General features: G+C 35.6%; 1 protein-coding gene across 1 annotated transcript in view; it reads right to left on the bottom strand.

Annotated features, from left to right (window-relative positions):
• The window catches only part of GRM8 (glutamate metabotropic receptor 8), a 308,738-nt gene that overhangs the window by 95,872 nt on the left and 188,415 nt on the right, over positions 1–24,451 (bottom strand). The gene's annotated exons all lie outside the window — the stretch shown is intronic.

Raw genomic sequence — 24,451 nt, 5'->3', positions numbered from 1 at the left:
AATGAAAACTGTATTCTGTTTGATCTGAAAATACCATTTGCAGCCTGAGAAGCAAATTGGGTCTTCCAAGTATTAATATCACTGCATAAATGAAGATTTCTAGTAAACAAATCATGCACAATGCACGACTGTGCAAATGGATGAGAATTTGGAACTAAATGTTCAAACAGACAGCAGAAAAAAATTAAAAGTATGTTATGAGAAGTACAGAGTTGTGATAGCATAACATCGGTCACACACAACCATTAAAATGTTAAAGGAGTACTTGGGCAATTTATATCCCTCATACAAGATCAGAAAACTGCTTTCTAAATTGGAACAAGATAATTGATTCCCCCCACCCCAAGATTGCTTCAGACATTTCCTGTCATCTTGAATTTCTGAATTTAGGACAATGATGATATCCTGTTACATTATTGTTGTTCTTTTATGCAGTGTGACATAAATGATATGAGGCATCTCCACAACATACAGCTGAACACCAGAAAACTTTACCAGGGGCTTCACATGAACTCAGTTTTACTCCTCAAACAAAATATATTTTGTGCCTTCTTTCAAAGTTTTTATATAATGAAGATGAACTACATTATTGTTACACAAACACAATTAAATGTTGCACATCTCTAGCAATTAATATTTAATTAGAAATTGATTTTCTGTAAAATTAGGAAGATAAACAATTGCATTCTGTATTTATTAATTTAGATTGGGTGAGGGGGTGAGGAATAAAGATTTACTCCACCAATATGACATTGTTAAAACTGAGCACATAGAGCTTTGATCACCTTCAAAATTGTCCTAGGACTTCTAATATAGCATCAATGCAGTGCAGTGTCACATTACTTTGAAGAGTAAAAAGGGCTATTCTTACAGAGAACACCCTTCTGTCCAATACTGAGTAAATGCTAATTAAACCAAGGTTCTCCTAGAGCTGTACTGACCTGAGCATAGTCTCTGCTGTAGCACTGAAAAGTTAAACCTCTGACAGTAAGCTTGGCTAAAACTGTATTAATTTTATGAAAATATTTTAGATTACAGCAACCACGTCTATCATAAAATGGAATAATTTTAAGGGGTTGTGGATTCTTTAGAAAAAGCAAGATAGAAAGGCTGAGTGTTATGGGATCACAATACATCACCAATTCAAGTCTTTCTCTGAACCAAGGTCTCACACATTCCAGTCAAAGAGTTTGGGTTTTTTTATCTGTACATCATTATTTTTTCTCATCCAACCCCTTCTATTATGTTTATCCATCTGCATTTACTGTGAAGTGACTATAATAAAACATCCTGGGGAACTGCAACTTACATTTTTCCTAGTAAGGTTAGGCAAGGTTATATTGCTACATATATTGCGTTAAAGTTATATTTATTATATTTTAGTTATATTATATATAGTTATATTTGGCAATTCTATATTGCTAAAAACTGAAAGAAACACTGTTCTAAAACAGGAGCCTAAGGGTTCTTATTAATCTCTGTCTATTTGAGACTCTGTATTGAACCTGACACATCTAATTAATGAGTTATTTTTAAAATATGTAAACTACATTCCTATCCTAATATCCTAACAGCTTTGGCTTCTATAAGCCCAACTTGTTTCATTATTCTCAGGATAATAGAAAAGCTAGCTTAGACTGAAAGTTCAGAGGTTGTTTATTCTTCAAATAAAACACTACCCAAAAGCCAGAGAAAGGAGATCAGCAGAAGTGTTGGAATATCAATACAGAGCTATTTTTGTGGCATGTAATTGGTGTCTTTGGGTTTATCATTTCTTTTTTTTCCTCTCAAAAGATGCAGCTATATCAGATAGGTCACAAATGATCTAAAGGAGAAGCCTGTTATGACTAGCCAGAAAAGAGGAGCAAGAGAAAATACTGTTTGGGTGAAGATGTATACATAGAACATAAAATTTATTGAGAAATAACTTTCATGGAAATGAAAGAACAAAACATGCATCAATGTGAGCAGGATGAAATTGACTTTTAAAAACAGGTCAGATGCTGACTCAGTGTTGAGAGTACTCTTTTCCTCTGCTTATATTTCCAAGAGTCTGCCATTTGGTATGAATTACACAGGAAAAAATGCTTCAGTCCTTGGCTTGCTAGGTGGAGTCTGACAGGAGCTGCCCTAGAATTAGGAGCCTCCTGCAGTGCTAAAACACAAATTGATGCTACTCCCTCCTCACCTCCAGCAGGCTAGCAGGTCTTCTTTTTAGCATGCAAAGCCACTTATTATTGGAAAAAATATGGTTATCCCTCCTCTGGATATATTTGTTCTTGTTTATTTGTTAGCTTTATCAGAAAGTGGATTTGGCTTTTATCACTGTTCTTTAAACCTTTAGGGAAATTAAACCCTGGCATGCACACTGACCACAAGCTCCTAATCCCTCCAAAACATTTTTGGTTTTGCACCACTTTTATATGTGCTAAATAGGAATGAAACAAGTAAAAATTAAACAATTAAAGGATTGAGTTTTCTTACTTTGACACATGTGAAATCTAGCAGGCATAGATCTCATATCTGTGATTTTGGTGATGAGTACAAGTATATGCAAAACTTACATATTATTTTTGTTTGAGACAAGTGCACTAAAAATCTCATCTATGTACATTTTTAGCAAACTAGCATTTTTAGGAGCACAAATGCAGTAAATCCTGTGAAAATGCACAGCATAAAAGGCAGTTAAGAAAATTATTAATGGTGATATCAGCTCAACAGTAAAAGTGAACCTATTATAAAGAGCTTCCTACAGAAATCCAATGTTACTTTATTTTAATAATTCTGCCAAAAAAAACCCCAACAATATACAAGTAAACTCTCCTTTAAACATCCACCTAAGAATAATTTGCAGTTCCAAAATCTATCTGAAGCAATTTTCAGCCCTACAATTAAACCAGGTTTCATTCCTTTCTGTTTTCTTTTTAATTCTCCCTTTGAAGAGATAGGAGGTTTCTGACTTTTAGAGAAAACTAACAGGATGAAAATGAGATACAGAACTAAAAAGGTGTTTAAGGACAATCTATTGCACATTGCAAAGGTCCTCAGCTTCAGTTCTGAGTTCATGAGGGTGACAGCCTAGCAAACATTTCACATGGAAGGTTTCACAAAATACCAGTTCACACTGAACACTCTCTGAAAGCTCAGATGTTATACACTTAGATAAAATTCTAGTCAAACATGATCTAGATAAATAGAAATTTCAGTTGTCTTGAATACTGTTAATATGATGAATTAATGCTACTTCGCTTCCCCCACCCACCCTCACCCCTCCACCTCCTCTCACACAGCTACATGAACATTAGGGTCTGGCCTTCTATATTAAAATTCCTAAGCCAGAAAGGTCCTGAATATGTAAGGTAAAGTGTTTCTGACAAAGCTAATAATATTTATTATTTTAATCTCACAAATTAACAATAATAATAATAATAATAATAATAATAATAATAATAATAATAATAATAATAATAATAATAATAATAATAATAATAATAATAATAATAATTTCCCTTTTCCTATTTAATTTTCTCTTTTCCAACCACAAGAAAAATAAAAAGAATTTAACAACATAGGACTTGCAATAGTGAAAAGCAACTAATAAGGAAATTTAGAATAAAATGAGATTTAGACTAAACAGATGTTCATTATGCAGGTTTGGTTGGTTGGTTGGTTGGTTGGTTGGTTGGTTGGTTGGTTGGTTGGTTGGTAGGCTGGTTGCTTGGTTTGTTGATTTTTTTAAACAAGGCAGATTTGTAATTGAATGAATTTGTGTGATCATTTAGCATTATAAATTTTCCTCAAAATATTGCTGATCATCGCTGTTGAAAAGGCGTAATGTCCCACAGAAAGGAAAGAAAAGAGTGGTTGAAATCTTATTTTTCATTCCTACTAAATTCCACTCGAAACAAAGCAGTGAATATTTTTCCAAACAGTACCTGAGAACACTGTAGAGATGCAATATGACAGCACTGGCCAGGTGTCAATCATTTCACTCATTTGCTAACTCAGTGTACTCTCAGAATGTCTGTTACCAATCTTGCCTTGTTTTCTGTTTTAATTATGATGAATAAATTTATTAGTTTAATTTTATTCACCTAATGTTATCAAATGATTACATTTTTGACTACTTCCTCCATAATTAAATACAGTTCATTCAAGAAATATTATTTATTTTTATTACATGCCATAAAAAATATGAGTCCATAGGGACCAGCTGGCCTTTGCTGGGCCTTTTATTATCCTGCATTATCTACTTATCAGCCTTAAATATGAATATTTTGAAAGTTCTCTGTAGGAAATCTAAAAACAAAACTAGCATTGAAATTTTCTGGAAAGGACTGAGAAAAAAGTTGTCTCATGGAACAGTTTCAAAACTGTTGGTCACAAAAAGCAAATTGATGATAGTTTTTTGAGAAGAGCAGATGTTTCTGCCTTTTTAAAGATCACATCTTAAATGTCCTTCTTAATATTGCAAGGTTTGAGCATTTTGGTTTTGGCCCTCTTACTATATCTTCCATGATTCTTAGATTTCTCCTAAATATTATATTGTTCTAAAACAGTTCTAGATTTTCTAAATAAATAATCATATATAGCAATGTGTTGTATAAAATTGAGACATGCCTCCAAGTTTTACCCACATTTCTTAAGGGCACACTTTACATAACTACAAAGGAATGAGGAGTGTTAATGTAATAATGACAGCTCTCACAGATTTTAATGATCTTAGCAAATTTCAATAAATGACACTTTTCCTCATTAAGAAACAATTCTTAATAAGGACAGATAGAAGATAAAATTCAAGGAAAATGGATTTAGATAAACATAGTTCTTATTTTAGAGTGAGAGAAGGAGAGAAAAGCCACAAAATTCAAGGCAAGTTGGTTCAATTTCAGCTCCTTAAAAGTGGTAGAAGAAATAATCAAACACTGTTTGAGCACTTACAAGATAAGAAAGTTGTGAAGAGGAGTAACACTGACAGTGGATTCATCAAGAGCAAGTCCTGCCAAAATATATTTTTTTCCCTCATGATGGCATAATAGGCCTTTTGGATACAGGAAAGCAGTCAAATTGTCATTGTGCTTCTCTTTAGAAAGCTGCTCAGTGCTCTCTCTCATGACCATTTGATAAGCAAACTAGGGAAATGCTCCCTGGATGGAAGCAGGGAGTGTTGTTATTATCAGGGAGTGTTGTTGTCAGGCTGGACAAGGGTTTGCAGTACTGTTCCACAGGGGTAGGAGTGCATTCATTACATTCTTTAACAATTTAGGTAAAGAAATCAAAAGTAGGGCTATTGCATCTAGAAGTTGACAGACACCATGCTGAGAGAGCTGCAAATGCATTGTTTCAAATTATTCTCAACAGGTTGAAGCCTGAAGAAAATCAGGTAAAAATAAGAGCAAGAGCTGCATTTCACTGTAGACAAATTAACCAGTTGATTGCAGAAGGGAAACCACTGGCAGAGAGCAATAATATCCATTAGTACCAGTGGCTCTGTCACAAGATGAACATGACATTTTATGTAAAAATGAAAATTTGAAATTTATAAAGATTATTTTTAAAAACTCTTCAATCCTATCCAATACAAGCAAGACCTTCAGTGGAATATTATATTTATTTTGAGAACAGCATTTTAGGAAAGATATGGAACAAGAGAAACTCCAGAGAAGATATAGAAAACCTTCAGTTTGTGGTTAAAGGCTGGTTAGGTCAAGAGAAGAAGAGACTGAGGGGAAATATGATATATCAAAAGTATTAAAAAGTAGGAATAATAGGAAAGCAAAATTTCTTATTTTTTTCCCCTGTGAATTTGAGTTTTTAATAAAGTGATAAATTAGGCTTGGCTTGTGGTGAAACTTGATCATTCAAGGTCTGAAACTATAAAATCATGAAATGAGTGTTTGAATTTTAAATGCAGCTGTGAGGAGTAATGATGTGAATTCAAAATCACATATAGCAGGCTTCTAGTGAAGCAATTAAAAATGTCATTCTTCCTTAGACTTACATTCACACATTACTGTTTAATGTACTGTAATATTGATTCCTTTAAAATGAGAGAAACAAACAAGAAAAATCAAACAAGCAAAAACAAATCCTCAAACCAACCAACCAATATAAAAAAAGCCACTAACCACAACCCAAACCCACTTTTTTCTTTCAGTTTTAAATATTCAGAAACTCACAATATTATGTGGCTGGAAGGGAAACAGAAATATTTCAGTTTTCACAATTTAACCTGCAGAAACCTGTCTGACAAATTTTAAAAGTGATTCTGAATGAAATTTCAGTCATAACCAGAGTGCTAACTCAAACACTTCTATGTCTGAGGTGAGCCCAGGGGAAATATGTAAGTCTGTGCAAAAAGTGATTTAGTTTTGCATTAGAACTCAAGGCTGAAGAAATCATCTGAAATCCATAGGAATTTTAAATTCAATTATGTCACCTTTTTGGTCATCTTTCTATTTTTTTCAATGTGTTTAGGTTAATCTTTCAAAACATTGTTTTTAAGTATTTATATAACCAGAGCAAATATTGGGCATTATGAAGATACCAGTCTGATGTTCTCCCTTTCAACAACAGAGCCCATGTTCTCTTTCAGAAGACGAATTCCTCAAGCCTCCAGATAACAGTGACTGACAAAAGATCCAAGAACATTGAAACTGTCAAGTCTTGACTGCATTGCCAGTGCCAGATTTGCTGAGGGTAAGGAGCCATAAGAGGGTAAGGCTGTTCAAAGCAGCAACACTGATTTACAGCTGCTTCTCCCCCTCCTCCCCTCTTTCACTGGGCTCTCTGTCTTCCTTCCTGAGTTTGATGGTTCTGACTCTAGAACCCTCATTGTCCTTTAGCAGCAAATGAGAACAATTCTGCTCAGTGATCAGCACCTGTCATTTCAGAACCTCAAGCAAGTTAATAAAAAGGAATAATTTTAACTCTAAAGATCTTTAGTTGTAAATATCGAGCAAATGACACATTTTTTTATAAAGGTTATGTGTTTGTCAACTGAAAGCATATAATGATCTTTACAATTTATCATCTCTGCTGTTTGTATATATCCCATTTTTTTCCTTAAAACTTCCTGAAGGAAAAGATGTTCAGATCGTTGCCTCCAGAAAACCTCTTATTTCATCCAGTTTATTTCTATTTGGTGTCAAAAGTAGTTATTATCATGCTTATAATGCATCTTAATCACATTTCTGCCAGCTGAGTGCTACTTACAATTCCATTAAGGTGGCCACTAACAATACAGTTAAGACACATGCATAACTTTATAGGGAAAATGCCACTAAATTCAGTGACTCAATAGATGACTTGTTTGTTAACTACAATTTTATGCTTTAAAATTCTTAAGTGCTTGCTTAAATAAAGGTTATAACATGTATTTTTAAATCTGACTATATGTTATTTGGTGTTCCTCAAGAAAAGCTTGAAATTCATTTTTCTTCAAGACCATTAAGAGATTTACCAGGTGCAATAAGTTATCATGATACCACTGTAACACTCAAGGACTGCAGAACAATAATACTGTATGCCAGCACTGCTGTGTCTCAACATTTCATCAGAAATATATAATAGATTAAAATCTGAATATCTTTATGTATATGACCTGGTTGTTCCTGTAGAAAAAGACCTCTATTCTTGTCAATAAGGGTACTATTGATAGTAAAGAAGAATGAGTTCATTTTTTTCCATGTAAGGAAAAGTCCATTTAGCAATGTCCTCTAATTTCTAGAGGCAATAATTACCATGTCCTCTTCATATACATGGAAAACTCAAATGCTTCAGTAAAACAGAAGAGTCTTAAACCAGATACAAAAAGTGATACCACTTTCTTTATTTGTCTCTTAAAGATGAAAAAGAAAAACAGCCAAGGGACCAGGAAGGACAAGGAAAACAGAGCTAACAGAGGCAGGCATCAGACACAGCAGGTTGCTTAGTATTTTTAGGGTTCTTCTTGTGTACAGCCTGTGAACCCACTCTGGGATAGGCAGGGATTTCTGGGAACTCCTGGAGGAATGTCAGGGCACCTGCTTCATCAGGAAAAAGCAGCCGTGGGGGCTGTGACTCCCAGCAGCTTGTAAAGAGGCCATTCATGATCAAAGGGTGCTTTGAGCTTTGAGCAAGGAGAGACAAGTACCCTTTCAGCAGGTGCTGGGAGAGGTGAGCTGAAGGGCCAGCCCAGTGTGAATTTCCCTGAGAACTGTTTTCTGCAGATGATGTGCAAAAGCCTTCTGGAAATCCTGCTGCTGAGGAGGGAATTTGTGTGCTGCACCAGGGGGGAGTGACACAGCATGTCCCCAGCACACACCAGAGCAGCTACCCCAGCATATCAGAGACCAGGCTCCCAAGGGGTGATGATGCATCTCTGCAGGCCCCTTTCTGAGGGGCCATCCACGACTAGAGGGGAGCTGTGACAAAGCAGGGCAAGAAAGGTCGGTGGTTGTTTGGTGCAGAAATGGAGACTCACAGCATGTCCAAGCCAGAGACTTAACAAATTCAGGAAAAAAAGTTCCTTCTCTAATGCAAAAGCTTGAGTGTGGTGGTAGCAGATGAGGTGGTGAGTGTGAGCAGCACTTTGAGGAGGTGATCCTTCCTGTCTCCCAAGCACTGCTGGGACCACAGCTGGAGCACTGTGTCCAGTTCTGGGCTCCATGGTAAGAGACACAGATGGACTACAGGGAGAACTACAAAAGGTCACAAAGATGGTAAAGGAGCACCTTTTATGCAAGAAGAAGTGAGAAAACTGAGACTTTTCAGCTTGGAGAAGGGGACATCTGAGAAGGGAATCTTATATCAGTGTGTATAAACATCTTATTGGGTGGAGGCAGACTCTTCTCAGTCATGTCCAGAGACAGGACAAGAGGCAATGAGCACATACCAAACCAGAGCAAGTTATGTTTAAAAATCAAAAACAAAACAAAACAAAATAAAATGAAACAAAACAAAACAAACAAACAAAACAACAACAAAAAAAAGCCCCAACCAACAAAACAAAAAACCCAAACACAAAAACACCAAAAAACACTTTTCAGTGTGCAAGAATGCAAAGAGTGGAATAGTTTGCTCTGAGAGGCTGAGTAGTCTCATTCCCAGGAGACATTTCACATTCAGCTGCATGCAGACCTGAGCAAGCTGCTGCTATGGCTGTCTAGTCTGAGCAGAGAGGGTTGTGCTGGGCATCTCCAGAGGACCAGCCTGGTTTTGTCAGCAGTAACTGTTTCTGAGATCTAGTGATCCCAGACTTTCAGAAAGTTGCAAATTATCAATCACAATGACATGATATTTGCAACCATTTGGCTGCACCACCAAGCCAAAAGAGGTGTGAAAGAACCACAGGCAATGCTTTTTGATGACATAAGAATGGAAGATGACCCATGAAACACCCACATCATTAATTGTCAGTCTGGTGGAAAGGCCTCAGGAGCTCAGCCCCCAATATCTTTATGCTGGAGGAATTAATAAAGAGCCAGGCATTTAAAAAATTGCCCCTGTAGTCAAGACACTCATGATATACATGATTCTTATGTTTATTCTGGCATGGAAACTTATAATATGTTCTCTTTAGAAGTAAGATTGACTAATAAACTAAATAGCTGCAGATATGTGTAAATGGAAACAAATCTCTTTGTAAAAATGCAGCTCTAGATTATAATTAGAAATTAATAAGTAATTTTCTTTTAATTTTAAAAGTGTATAAAACACGAATAAAATCAAATTAAGTTTACAATGACTCTTGCCATTTCAGTTGAGTCAACAGAGGAAGAAGCAGAAAATACAATACATTAGCAGGACCAATGAAATTAAGAAAAAAATGCTTTTAACACAAAGATAGTGGAAACCTTTATTACAATTTCACAGATCTTGTATGCTACAGATGGAGGTATTTTCTAGCCTTAAGGATTCTATGATGCTATAATAATGCACAAAATATTACCAGGAATTAACATAAATAACTTCAATTTAAAGAGACAAATTTTTTCAGAAGTGCTACTTTTGAAAAGACATTCTTCCCAGAATGAGATTGGACAGGTAAATGTGGAAAATTGAACAAAAATTATATCACTTTAGGATATGCACAGTGGAATGGGCTGCAAAAATCTTTTGATAGTAATTTTTCTTATTCCTGTGAACTGCTCTTTTAGGATTCATTTAGTAATTAATTGCTGTCCTCGCTAGATGCTAATATTGCAACAGAAATCTACAGAATAAATTGTGCCAGTGCAAATGAGGCAGTGATTGGCAGGCCTTCCTTAATTATGGCAGGAGGTTTAGCACTTGTGTTAATCTGAAATTCATTAACAGGTCTCCAGATACCACTAGTTAAATCCAGTTTGCCAACAGGCAGAGTCAGCTCTGAAATTAGTGCTTCAGAAAACCTTGCTCATTGCCTGATGTCCTCTGAAAAAAAAAAAATCACTGAGGTCAGGTTTCCTGACATATTGTTTGACTGGATTCCCAGAATAATTCTATGATGTTCGCAAGAGAAAACCCTGAACAGACAAAACCTAGAATGAGGTTTGTGCCAAAATCACTTATCTACAAGTAAATCTCTTTTTTCTTCAAACAGATTCTTAATTCCTCCTTTTATACTTTATTGATGTGATTTTTCAGGCTATATTTTCATGATCAATAGTTTTTCTACCCATATAGAAATCTCTGTAGACGAAACAGACAGAAATGCAAATAAGGATAAAAGCTACATAAATTTTTCAGAAATGGATCATGCCAAAAATCCTGGTGTCTTCTTTTGACAGACATTATTTACTTATTTACAAGAAAAGCCTGACAGATACAATCTCTCTGGATTTCAGAAATGTATTCCATAGGAGATGACTGATTAAAATTGAAAAGGTGGGGATCAGAAGCTGGACTCTAAAGTGGATCAAAAAGGAGATCAAACAGGTTGTGCTGAAAGTGTCCTGGTATTGATAGCTTCCCTGTGCAGTTCTTCAGAGTCTATTTTAGAAAATTTTAGTGGTTTTACCAGTGACTATGCCCTCAAGGGGCAAAAAGTTTTCCTTTTGGGACATACGTGTACTAAAGAAATGCAACAGTAGCATGAATACGGATGGGATACACTGGTAACATGGAATGAGATTAAACACCATATGGCAGAATTTGGGTAATCTTAGTGACTGAGGCAGTAAAAATAAGATTGTATGTGTATCCTGAGCCATTTACAGGCTAATAACAGGAACTTTGCTAAGAGTACAGAGTGCTGGCATTTCTAGAAACAAGAGAAGAGAAAATGTGTAACAGTTCAGATAAATCTCACAGTAGAGTCCTGCCTTTCTTTTCAGTCTCTTTCTTCAGGCAAATTAAGGATTTATAATCTACCTTTGTTTTGTCACAAAGTTATTTTTTCTCTTTTATTATTATTATCTTTTATTATTTTATATAATTTTACAACACTATATTATGCAAACTTTTCCCAAGTCTTATTGTGTAGCCCTTCCTTATTAGAATGCTAGAGCACTAAATCTTGCAAAGATTTTATACAGATCTCCTCAGATCACTGAATAGGCCATCATATAAAGCCATGAAAGACAATCTGTCATTAAACATTTTACTTAATCTCTTCTAAATCTAGCATTCAGCTTTCTGTACACATCTTCATTCTTATTTCTTTTTCACTCATATATCAAATGACTTTACATATATTTCTTAGACTATGCTGCACTTTTCCTTGGAAATGCTTAGTCATATTTCACTGTGTGGATAGGTGCTGGAAAGATGGAAAAGGTGAATGCTACAGAACAACTAATTATATAATTCATTTTCCCATCTCATTTCTCTAGTCATGATTATCAAAGTTCCTCCCTTTCTTAGCAGACTGTTGACAAATGACAACTGAAAAATAACATTATCTCTTTGGGCTCCCCAGAGCCTCCAGGATGAAACAGAAGACTGCTCTACCACACTCAGTCCTTTTCCCCAGGTAACTTCTCCAGTTTGCTTACGTTCCAAATAATAAATAGCTTTGTAAGTACTGTTGCTTGCTCCTTCTTTTTCGTTTGTTTAATGTTCAGTTCCCCAAATTTGTCAACCCCTGTCACTTACTGTCAGAATTACTTTTCTAAGAGTATTACAGACCCACAAAGGTCTGCATTTACATCTTTTTATCCACCAGTTCTTCCTACCAGTTTTGGTAGGCTTTTTATAACCAATTTTATTTTTGTTTTTCCTAAGCTGTTTTTCCATCTTCCTTTCCCTTTGTAAGCTCTGCAAATGGCAGATTTTTTTCAGTTTTAAAGGTGTTTTCATACTGGTATAATTTAGAATCTTGTTTCACAAGATGCATTAAACAATCTTCTTTAAGAATAACAATTTTGTCTGTAAGGAGATCTTAGCATTTGGTTATGTCTTAATTACTCTATACAATCCCTGTACATGCAAGGAAGAATTCCATGTGGATTGCTTTTCCTCTGATTGCTTTTAAAGCAGACTCAAATAGTAGTCTAAATTTATTAATATATGGTTATTATTACTGCATTTTTACTGATCATTAGATTAATATCTCTCTGCAAAGTAGTGTGTTATGATATGACCTTTGCACATATTCTAAGTTTCTGCCTTTTTTTTTTTATTTTGTAGACATCTTTGATGTGATTTACAACAAAAACTCATTGCTTTATTCCTAGCTTCTATCCTTCAGCTCATTTTTCTCCAAAAAAAACAGCTTAATAATGCAGTCCTCTCACCTGTTTTTGGAAATAGATAACTCACAGAGTTCTATAGTTTTTCTCTGTTGTCATTGAAGGCATCTATAGAGAGCAATTCATCTGGCATATTTCAGAGAATGAAATGATGAGGCAAACCATGACCCACTAAATGACTTTCTCACCATTCACTCTAAAATCTCTGTAATCAACTAGTTCATGTGTAGACAGCTGCACTCACCACATCTAATGTGAATCAAATTGAATTCTGTTCCTACCCTGTTTGGCTATTTGAATAGCTAAAGCCTCTATGCTCCTGTAATATTCCATTTCTATACTTGTCCCCTCTTCCACGTTATCTAGTTCCATGACACACACAAAATAAGGCAAACCCAATACATCATAGTAGTTTTGCTATGACCTTTCACAACACTAAGAAAAACTGCACCTTTTATCACCTACATCATCATGTGTCTGTAGTGTTTCTGTTATTTCTCATGGAGAAAAACAAAAAAAAGCAATACCATATAAATAGTCCTTGTCTCTAATCTATGTACTGTTCAATATTTGTAGTGTGTCAATCTACTGAAGTTATAAGCCCTTCTGTTTTACTGTGCCTAACCTTATTGCTTTCTATTTCCTAGCAACAAATCATATGGTTCAGGCACAGGCTTTTGACCCTCTTCTATAGGAATCATGTTCATTTGTTCTCACCCTCAGTGCTTTTTCCACAGACTTCTATTATTGTCAGGTTTCATCATCCTTCAACATTTCCCTACTCAGAAACCCTTTTGTTACATATCTGTCCAGCAATTCATGCCAAGATGTGTGCTCATACCTATTTAATACTCCATTAGAAACCATTATCAAGTCAGGACTATGAAGATAAAAGATTTATATTTTCAGAATTTTTTTTCATTGATCTGGTGGTTATTGACTCTGACAGAGGGATCTCTGAGGGAGGACAAAGAAGCAATTGTATCAGTAGCAAGGAAGAAAATCTAGGAGAATTTATAGCCATCTTTACAACTTTCAAAGTGGCAGAAGGACATACAAAACCAAGAAAATAAAGGTAGACACTTCTGTATTAATTTTTCATATGATCCTTAATGAAAGACCTATGTGTAATCTTGGAAGACACTGAACCCCATGGGAATTATTCCCTTTCTTGATCACCTCCCATTTAGCCACTATACATCAACATTTACAAGGTCTCTGTTATCACAGACTCCAAGGACTTCACAATCTGAAAATCATCTGTATAAAACAGGATGACATTTTTACAAGACAAGGAACAATAGGAAGGACCAGGCTCCTGATGACATTTTTAGTGACCAAGATCTGAGTTTAATTTAATTATCTAAGTACTGTCCACTTGGCACCAATTTGCATTTCTAAGTTACTGAAGTACCAGCATTTACACTCCCCCTTTCAGAGGTTCCTTAGCCCAACCAGTGGGACACACAGCCTCTTCTTCAACCCATTGCATCTTGGATGCAAGAGGGAGAGGCATACTTATTTTTTGCCTATTTCTCTGACCTGAGTTTTCCCCTCTGGACAGAAACCAAGAGAAATGTAGCTACAGGCTCCGAGATATCATGGATGCTGAGAGAGGCAGCTCAGCTCTGTTGTCACCATGGCAGAAGGGAGCCCTGCTCAAACACAACAGCCAGTTGTGTCTATGTACCATGCAATAATTCACTAAAGCCTTATATCTAAACTACATTTTATCCCTTCATATTTGCTGTGCAAATTGATGTATGCATTAGGAACTTGAATTAACAACTTGGGCTTAGGAACATCTGCTTGAACATTACTTTCTTTATTTTACACATTCCTCAGAATTTTCTGTTTCACTATACAAGGTTTAGAAGAACTCACTTATTAAAACAAGAAACTTAATAAAGCCATGTGCATTTTATGCCCGGGGAAGAAAGAAACTTTGCCTAAGCACATTGTGCATAAACAATGTCCCTTGCTGGTAAAAAATGGTGAAAGGGACAAACAGAAAAATTATCAGTGTTTGAGCTGCAATTAGTCCGTGTATAAAGGAGGATCAATACAACAATTTGCAACTATCAAAAGCTGGAGCCTTTAAAAGCCAGCTGGCTTGGCAGAAACCTTCCCACAGTGGCTGTATGTCAATATAAGGATTATTTTCAAGCACCCTTAGTTGTTTTTCTCTAACATGATAAGCAGTGGACTCTAATATCCTGAGGCTTTCTCTTCAGATATCTGGGTAGGACTTGGAGAGAAACACCAGAGACTGCACTAAATAAGCCTTTCAAGTTTGTACAGCCTGGCATGTTTTGAGGAGTCTAAATGCCCTGTAGCTGCATATCCTGCATGCAGATGATGACTTAAGGTTCCATATATCATTTTTGCCTTCCTTTAAAATGCATAATTATCATTCCAAAAAACTGGGACAGAGTTACCATAACTGGCCATATTATGAGTTGTGACTTGACACTACCTAGGGAAATATTTATAAAATATGATTATGTGTGACACAGGAGCACTGCCAATACATTTTTGTCTCTCAAATCAGGATCAAGCTATTGGAGCAAGTCCAGGGTAGTCCTTGGGTAGCTGAAGAATTACACAGGAAAAACCAAACATTGATCTAGCTAGAGTTCAGGGTGAGCAATAATGTATCTTCTGTGATAGTATCTGTTTCCTTGACCTTACAGTCAAAAGAAAGAAATCTATTACTTAGATCTCCATAAGATACGTAAGGTTTTGCAATTTTTCTCATCTTCAAGAGTTTGATGAGTATATGTATGGCAAACCTTGAGAGAAAAGAAATTCTGAGCAGGCAGCAGGGTACAGTGCATGGGTGATCTATAGCTACTCCCTTTCCACCAAGTCTGTGCAAACTCTATCCTCTGCCTGCCACAAGTAAGCACAAACTCCGTTGTTTTTCCACTGAAAAACATGCAGCTCCCAGGGACTATTCATTTAGTGAATGTCAGGGACTATCTCTTGCTGTGTGTCTTAGGGAGATTTTAGGATGTTTGTCTCCCCAGCTGTCTGTTTTGTTTATGCTAGATACTGGGTTTCACGCTTTAAAGATTAGATTGGAGAGCAAAAGGGTGGAGCAGAAAAAGCAGTAGAATACTTTTGCAGCTGTATTCAAAAACACAGAGATAAGAGCTGCAGCTCTCTCTCTCAGTGTGTGCTGTCTTCAGCACAGACAGCCAGAGAGGGCTCTCCTTTGGTTTTAGTGAGTTCTTCTTTTTTGCTAGCTGAGGCAGAGGAGTTTCCCAGACTGTGGCTTTTCTTTTTGGAACTGATTGTCCCTGCTCTGGACTGAAAACCCAGAAAAACACCAGAAGGTCACACCTGTGTCACACTGGGACAGGGACGTGGCATTTTCCAGTGCAGGAGGGACTGATAAGAGACTGAGTGAGCCGAGCTACAGCCCACAAAACTGACCCTCCCTGAATCTGCCATCTCTTCAGAACAATGAGACGTTCCATTGTCTAACATTATTCATTTTCTCATGTTTGTGAATGCTTTATTTGTTAAATAAAAAATTTTCCAGTTCACTTACAGGAGATTTACCTCCCGAACTGGCTGGGGGAGAGGCAGCTTGAACCTGCTTTCTAGAGGGACCCCTTTGAAAGTTCCCTCCCTAAATTTGCCCTAAACCAGAACAAATGCACGATGATGTTCTTCAGTTCCTGCAAATAAACATATGTGGCAGAGAGCACATCTATAATCTCAAGATATTTTGAATTCTTTAGACAGCTCAGGAAACCACTGTGTTATTGAGGTGCTTTCCAAGCTCTTAGGAACTATCTTCCAGTATACAGCAAGTGCAACACCCAAACTCAAAGCCACATCTAAGTGACCAGATGATACCCACAATAAAAATAAGTAATTTTAAATGCTAAAAAGAAGTTTTTTTTTTTTTCTATCAGTTTGCTTGCCAGTTGATCTGGATTTTGGATTTACTTATCAAGAATCCTTTAGAGCTTGTTAGGAGATGTCTTTTCTCTGGCTGGTGTCCAGTGTGGTTGACAAACAGTGGTATTCCAGACCAAATAAAATAAACACTAAATTTTCTATTGAATGTAGTATGGTTGAAACTTTATAAACCTAGTGTTGATAAACATAAGATTTCTGAGATTTTTTAGGTTAGAATATAAACTTTTTCCTTTTTTCAACTAAATGATGAACAGTTAAAATTTAATATCTACTTTTCAAGAAATATTTGTGCAAACTGATAATGTTGCCCCATTGCAGAATATAAAATAAAAAGGGTGAGTCAATTCAATCCAGTTCAGCACTCACAATCTCACAGCATTCAGTTGGCTCATTGGGCTTTAATTCTTCCAACAGTAGTAACTAGAATCAATTTCTGTCTGCTGTGATATTTGAATGTGGTTGTGCTTGTAGAACAAGATCACAGATTAAAGATAAAATTATTGTAATCATCCTCTAACATTTTTTCTTGATTCATTTTGTCTGAATAGATCAATTTTCTACTTCTTTATGGTTTGTTATATTGGTTAATATATTCACTTTAAGTTAAAACATGTCGGTAAATGTTACAAGGAGATATGTAGTTAGCACATACATAGAACTGAGAATACAAAAGAGTACTGCAGGATCAGACACAACATTTTGGGTCCAATCTCTTCAACATAACATGATAGGTTTCCAAAAATATTGGGTACCTTAATACTTAGAAATAATAAGAAATACTTCCTTTGCTGGGTTAGAGAAGCTTCTAAGATACACTGTCTTCCACATACTTAATATTTCACATGACTAGATATGCTTTAACCAGCCATTGAGAAAACCTCTGGCTCACAGCTGACTGCAGAAAACACAGAAGCAGATGAGTGTCTATGGTGCCTAAATGCAGATAGACAGGCTCTCTCTGGCAGCCTTGAGAGGTACCAGCCTTCCCCAGTTATATGAAGAACAAGACACTCACATTGGAATTCACCAGCTACTGAAATAGGGAAACCAATTGGTCTGTCTGGGATGAACTGAATCCTGTCTCTTTCCTTTTGAATGCTTTGCTGAGTCTCCTCAGATTCTCCCCAGTTTTGCTTAAGGCTCATATCTGGTAACAGGGTCTAACACATCTAACTTGCTCTTGAATCCAGTACTCCTTTGATTATGCACCTGAACTTGGTTGATTACTGCTGAGTGCATCTCCCTAGAGCAAAAAAACTAAACAGTGCCATCTGATGATGCCAGTATTAAATTTATTCTCTCTTCATTGTAATTCCTATGCCACAGTATTTAGCCTAAATGCTTTCACTGCCATTCCTTTTAATATAAAGAAATTTTTATTTTTCTCTTTATATTACAAGGTAAGATTTATCAAGATAATTTCACTGACAGTGACCCTCCAAAATAATTACTCTATCTTTTGAGTTTGTCACTTATAGGCCATTACTAGATACAGATAGATTGCTTTTTATAGAAATGATTTATAAATACAGCTTCTTTATACTATCAAATGCCATTAACAAAATCTTTTTCCTTTTTTTCTTCTATATTTTTTCTAATGTGTCTTATTTCATTTTTAAGTAAATTTTATAAGAAAATAAAAAGGCTCATATTATTCAGTTACAGAGGTGCTGAAACCAATCTATTTCCCCTCATATCTGTCCTGATGGCTTGCAGAACAGTTGAATTACCAACCAGGCCATAAATCAACAAGTAGGGAAAATTAGAAGATTGTACAAACAATTCTCATCTGATTTGATAGATTTAAGAAGAAATTTTCAATTTAAACATTCAAGTTAGGAAGCTTTCTAAGGCATCGTTTTCCTCAAAACATGTGTCAGGCCTTCTTCCTGTTAATAAAGGTGAGGATATCAGAAGGGCTTAAAAATGCTACAGAACTGAAACTGTGTTGTTTCTGACACAGACTAAAAGGTCAAAAAACCCCACAATTTCTTTGCACTCAGATACTTTTTTCCTTGGAATGACAAGGGTTAATTTTTTCAGCCTCTTTGCTACAGCTTGAGTTTTTCACTTGCTCATAGTAGAAAGGATATATCTGGATATCCATAACTATCAGAAGATGCAAATCAATTTTCATTGAGTAATGAGAGTAAATCCTTTATCACCTTCCCTAACATATTAATTATTAAAATATCTTATGAATTAGAACTTGTTTCTCAAAACAGAATTGACCTCAGTCAAGTTCTCCATCATGAATTTTTTATGTGGAGCATATATATTGCTCAATTAATCAGTACTTAAGATCTGTACATAAGCAAAAGCACAGCTATAAATTGCACTTGCTTTTAGGTTCTACATTCTAATTTCACACCAATAATTTTCCTAATCACTGATTTTAATCACATGGATTCGTGATGCACCTCAGAATCACAGCAGCTCCAAGCTCTGCTTGCTGAGCCTGCTTACATTATGGCCTTACATTACTTAAATCCATTAAGAGTCATTCAAATCACTCTGCAATTTTAGTTTCTTGTACAACCACCTGGATTAACTCCATTAAAATAATTAGCATGCCAAAGCAGAATTTATTTGAAATCATTCCCTGTTAATTCCCAATAATAAGTTAACAGTAGTAACAACTCTTTAATTTATTTAATATAAAGGCTTGGGAAATTGGACATCAGGGTTCTTTGTTGCAAGTGGTGTGCCCTAGTTCCCAGTGCAAACCAAGACCATGACAAAAGTACATGATAAGAATTTTGAATTGAATTTTTTGAATTCAGGTCTATGTTTGTTTAAGGTTTAACCATATTTTCAAACATTTCTCTGTACCACCAAGATTTCTAAAAAAATTACATAGAATTCTGACATGTGATGTAGTTATAACAGGAAAAACATCTTAATAAAACTCTGGCAGACATTCCTCCTGCCACTCCCACTTCTGCAGTTGAAAGCTGTATCTATATTTTTTAACAGAGTACAGATTAGTGAAACTAGATTTGCTACCACAGTGAGTCCTACAAGGCCAGCAGCGTTCTGCCCTTCCCAACTCATTGTTAATTTTATTTATCCATCTCTGATCTACTCACCTGCTATTATCTCACATTATACTGAGACAGTTTGTCAACCCTATCAGAATACAGTACCAATGGCATCCTATGATCCTAAGTGTTTCAGACAGTAAAACGTTCTAAATTATGAGCTTATTATTATTATAAGAACTCATAATTTGCAAAAAAATGCAAGACGTGGCCAATTTAAGCTATTTTTAAAAAGTTTTTTTTTCTCTAAGGGTAGTTGTAGACTTGAGAGGAGGAATTTTAAAAACCTGAGTGAGGAGCATAGCACCAGTACATTTTAAGGGGGACGTTTAGTTCTATTGTGCTTAATGCCTCAAAAAATGTCAAAACTTATCAGCCTGAAAGTGCACCATTTTAAAGCTTCTCTTTTAATGATAAATAATGATTTGAGAATGCAAATTTTGTACTCAGTAAAAGAATAGAGAGGTGTCAACTTTCTTGAAGAAAACATTTAAAACAGTCTGAGCTGAATATTAAATCAAGAGAGTTTTGCATAGATTGATGTCTGAGCAACTTCAAAAGATAGCAGAAGAAGATCAATTTTGTGATTCCACAATAATGATTCTCTAGAGGGTTCAAAATTCTTTATGAAAAATCTCATTCTTCTTGGGTTTCTTTAAATGTTCTGTATAGATGCTATCTTCTCAGAAAAAAAAAAAATACACTGTAGAATGATCATTAATTTTTATTTTAGTCAACACCTTATTTTGAATTAGCCTGCTAGCTTCTGTTCTTTTATTCCCATTCTCTGGTATTATTCTGCCCTTTCTGGATAAATTTTTTTGATATTCCCTTTTTAAATGGGGTTAATTCTGCAGTGTGTCTCTGTGTGTTCAGCCAAAATTAATCTTTCCTCAAAGGCATTAAATTAACATATCTAAAAAACAAATAACAGCAAGGCTTTCTCGTCCACTCAGACTATGAAATTAGTTCTGGAAGAATAAAGTAAAACATTGTAAAGTGGGGTTAGGTGATAATATTTTTCTTCCTTTCAAGTCCAGATAAATGTTATAGAAACACGGCAAGACTGAGATGGGCAGAGAACAATGGAAATCACCTACTTCAACCCCTCCTCTTAGAGCAGGCTCAGCTAGAGGAGGCTGCCTGTCTCCAGCCAGGTTTTGAGTCTCTCCAAGGATGGAGAGAGTTTCCACAACTTTTTTTAAGCAGCCTGTTCCAGTGTTATTGTAGATTTGTCACAAAATCTGAGAAAGCAACGTAGTTGATGTACTTTGCCCAGAGAAGACCAAAGAAAAGGTTGCACACTCAAAATATATTTCAAGTAGTTTCTTCACCAGGAGAGGGAAATGATGTTGCAGTGACCTCCTGAAGGAGCCACCAACATTTACCTAAGCACTGATGGCAGAGGGGAGTCACTCTATAGTCACACCTATTCTCTGCTCCATTCTCCATTATCCCTGCTTGCATAAAAAATTCAAATTATCAAGTATCCCTATTACTCCCCAGGAGAAATAGCCCACCAAAGCAAATAAGATGTCTCTTTTCAAGTATGTGAGTTGAGGTCAAGTGCTGCCCTTATCTTTACAAGTTTAATACTCATATTGTTAAATCTGTAAATACATTTTGTTACAGAGTTACATATATCCCTAAAAGTTCTAAATTGTGTAAATGTAAATGTAAATAGAAATATATGACTAAAGGTAGGCAGAAAACAGCTGCCCTACACTGCCTATAAAGAGAGACCTTGGGAGGAGAGAGAAGCACACACAAGAGAGGTGGCCAGAAAAAAGAGGTTTTTTCCCATCCAAGAAATAGCCCTACATCCGTGCTGTAATTTTTTGCCTGGAAGGAAGTACAAAGATAAATCTTTTTCTTAAAATCAAGACAAAACCACCTTTGAAACATTTCCATCCACTACAAATGCATGCTCAAGTCCTGTTCCTGTTAACTGATGAGCACTTATGTTGAATTCAACAGAACACTTCTCACGAAGCACTCAGCACCTGCCAGGGTAAAAACTCTTATAAAACACCTGCTTGTTTTGTAGACAGAATAATGAAGTTAAATAGAATGAGAACACTAGAGAAATGTGATGGGAGAACATATTGAATCACGCCACAATTACACCATTGTGCATATCACCATTTATAAATCTAATTAACAGAAAAACTCTTCTCTTTGCAAAACTTTAAATACGAAATACCAGATTTGCATAAATATCTCATTTGGATACAAAGAGTGAGAGGGAAAATCTTTCAAATGTGGCAACTTATTAAAATAAGAACATCTTAAATTATAATATTCACTTTTTGCCAGGGAAAAAGAAAGATAAATAGAACCATGAAACTTTCAAAAGTCTATCAAATAATATTTTCATTGACCAAAGAAACAGATGGGCTGGTTATGGTCTACTTAAAGTAACCATCAAGAATCCAAGCTACTAAGTATGCCATATCTCAGAGCACTGCTTTTCTATTTTCTTTTGAACACACTTTAGATATACACAGTAATACGCTGTACTAGTTGCATGTTAGAAGTTTCTTTTCACACTAAATTAAATTAATTTTAAAATGCCCATTATAAATGAAAATTAATTGAGTCTAGAGACCATTCTTTCCTAGCTCTCCTGTGAAAAACACAGGCAACAGTAAAACAGGAATCTACACTTAGCAGTAACTCACATTTTACATACAAATAAATTTCTTTATTTCTATTACCAATCAAGTTCTCCCCAATTTAAAATCATCATGAACAATGAGATTTTCTGTATTTAGCATACAAGTGAAAGAATATCTAAGCAGAAACAAATGTCTTATCAACCACATCAGTTCAATATGCATAGGTGGTTATGATCATCCTTCAGTCATGAAGGTGTCAAGGAATATTACACACAGGAATCCTTCAGGGAAGCAAATATTCATCAAATATAATAAAATAAGTAAACAAAAATAATTGCTCTTCAAAGAGATTTCTTGCAATCAAAAGCAAATCAGTTACTCCAATAAACAGAAAAATGTGTGTGTGTTTTCTCACCCTTGCAAATACCCTCCATAAGACAGACAGAGGTCCTTCAGAACAGACCACACAGACCACACTTGGTGAGGTGGAAACCACTAAGTTGAATGTGTCAGCATATTAACTGGACTTGGACCTACTCACTACTACATGAGTGAAGAGGGACATACTGAATTGAGGTGAAAAGTTGCTTTAATAAGGGTAGGATCTTCTGGAGAAATTAATATTGAAGAAAAGAAAAAAAATTACTGTCTCAAAAATGCCACGTACTACTTGATATATATTTTTTTTTTACTGTGAATATGATTATATATTGTAATTGACTACTCAGAGAGAATTCTGGAGGATTTTCTACCCCTGCAGGTATTTAAAATCTGGATGGGCATGGTCCTAAAGAACCTGATTATGCTGATCCTGAACTAGGGAGAGAGTTTGAGTAGGTGGAGGTCTTTGACAGCTTCAGATGGTTTGTGCTCCAGTGATTACTAGGGTCGAAAAATGGTATCTGGAATGGCTAAGCCAGCTAGGGTTTTCCTTTCATTTATCAGTTAATATTTAATATAATGCATTATTACTGATTGAGGCTAGGATGCACATCAAAACTGATGTGCATCACATCACACAATATTACTGTTTACTCCCAGCACAGGAAGTCTTGTAACCTGTGTAAAATATTCACCTCTGTCAGACACAGCAGTAGTGCTGCCCTGAAGAACAAGAATTGTGAATTAATAGGAAAAGGCAAAGTGTTTAAAGCCATCTTCTTCTTATGCCTCGGAATGCAAGACTAAGAAAATAAAATGTTTGGGCATATAACACACCCAAACAATTGGCTCACTGGTACATAATGTGGACTAGCCTAGTATGGGGAATATTAAACAAATCCCATGGGACAGGAAGTTAACCCCAAATAAATGTTTCTTTTTCTTCCTTCTTTTTTTCCCCCCTCTCTTTCAGTACATCACTGTTTCAAAATCAAATGCATTTTCCTTAGTGTCCAGAATGCTTTCATCTCTGCTTATTGCTTTCATCTCTGTTTATTGCTGTACTTAGAGTCAGCAACAGAAATTTTTACAGGTATTGATGAAATATAATTATCTAGGGAGTGGAAGCTTTCATATAAAAATGTACAGCTTATCTTATTATGCTAAACTTTCATGCTCACCAAATGGAAATAGATCACTTTATGCTTTAACAACACAGACCCAGAAACACATCTACTGGAAATGTAGGTAATTATCACTGCAAACCTTACAATATGCTGCCTACCTTTTTCATCATCACAATATTTCCCATTTTCCAGCAACATTCTGTGTTTCAGGTGTTCTTTAAAATCACTAAGAATCATTTAGACTTTTACCTTTATATACCTGGAGGCAAGGATTCCCTTTTCATAAAAATTGCATAGAAAGAAAAAACTGTGAACTATAACCAACATTTGTATCAACCAAGTGGTCTGGTGTATTACCTAAAGCAAAAAAAGCTTCCACTCAGAAGCTAAATTCAAAATGACCTTGTGCTTTTCTTCAAAACTGCTTGCAGCTGAGGTTATTGGAATAAATTGTGATAGAATGCTTCTCTCTGCATAGTCAGAAGGCATGTGTAGTACATGAGCTACCACCAAGTTAGCAAAAAAAAACCCCAACCAACACAGAGCACATTGCATCATTCCATTTCTTTGTAAAATAATGGCAAATATTGTCTATAATAATTAGGACTTCTAATGAAACAATTTAGGGTTTTGGCAACTTTAATTCACCATCAAGTATGTGCTACACATTTCAAATCTACATTCACTGAATCCTGTTT

This window comes from Serinus canaria, chromosome 1A, assembly GCF_022539315.1.
Source record: "Serinus canaria isolate serCan28SL12 chromosome 1A, serCan2020, whole genome shotgun sequence".
NCBI lineage: Eukaryota > Metazoa > Chordata > Aves > Passeriformes > Fringillidae > Serinus > Serinus canaria.
The sequence above is the reverse complement of the archived record's forward strand: the minus strand, read 5'-3'. Positions and strand labels throughout refer to the sequence as shown.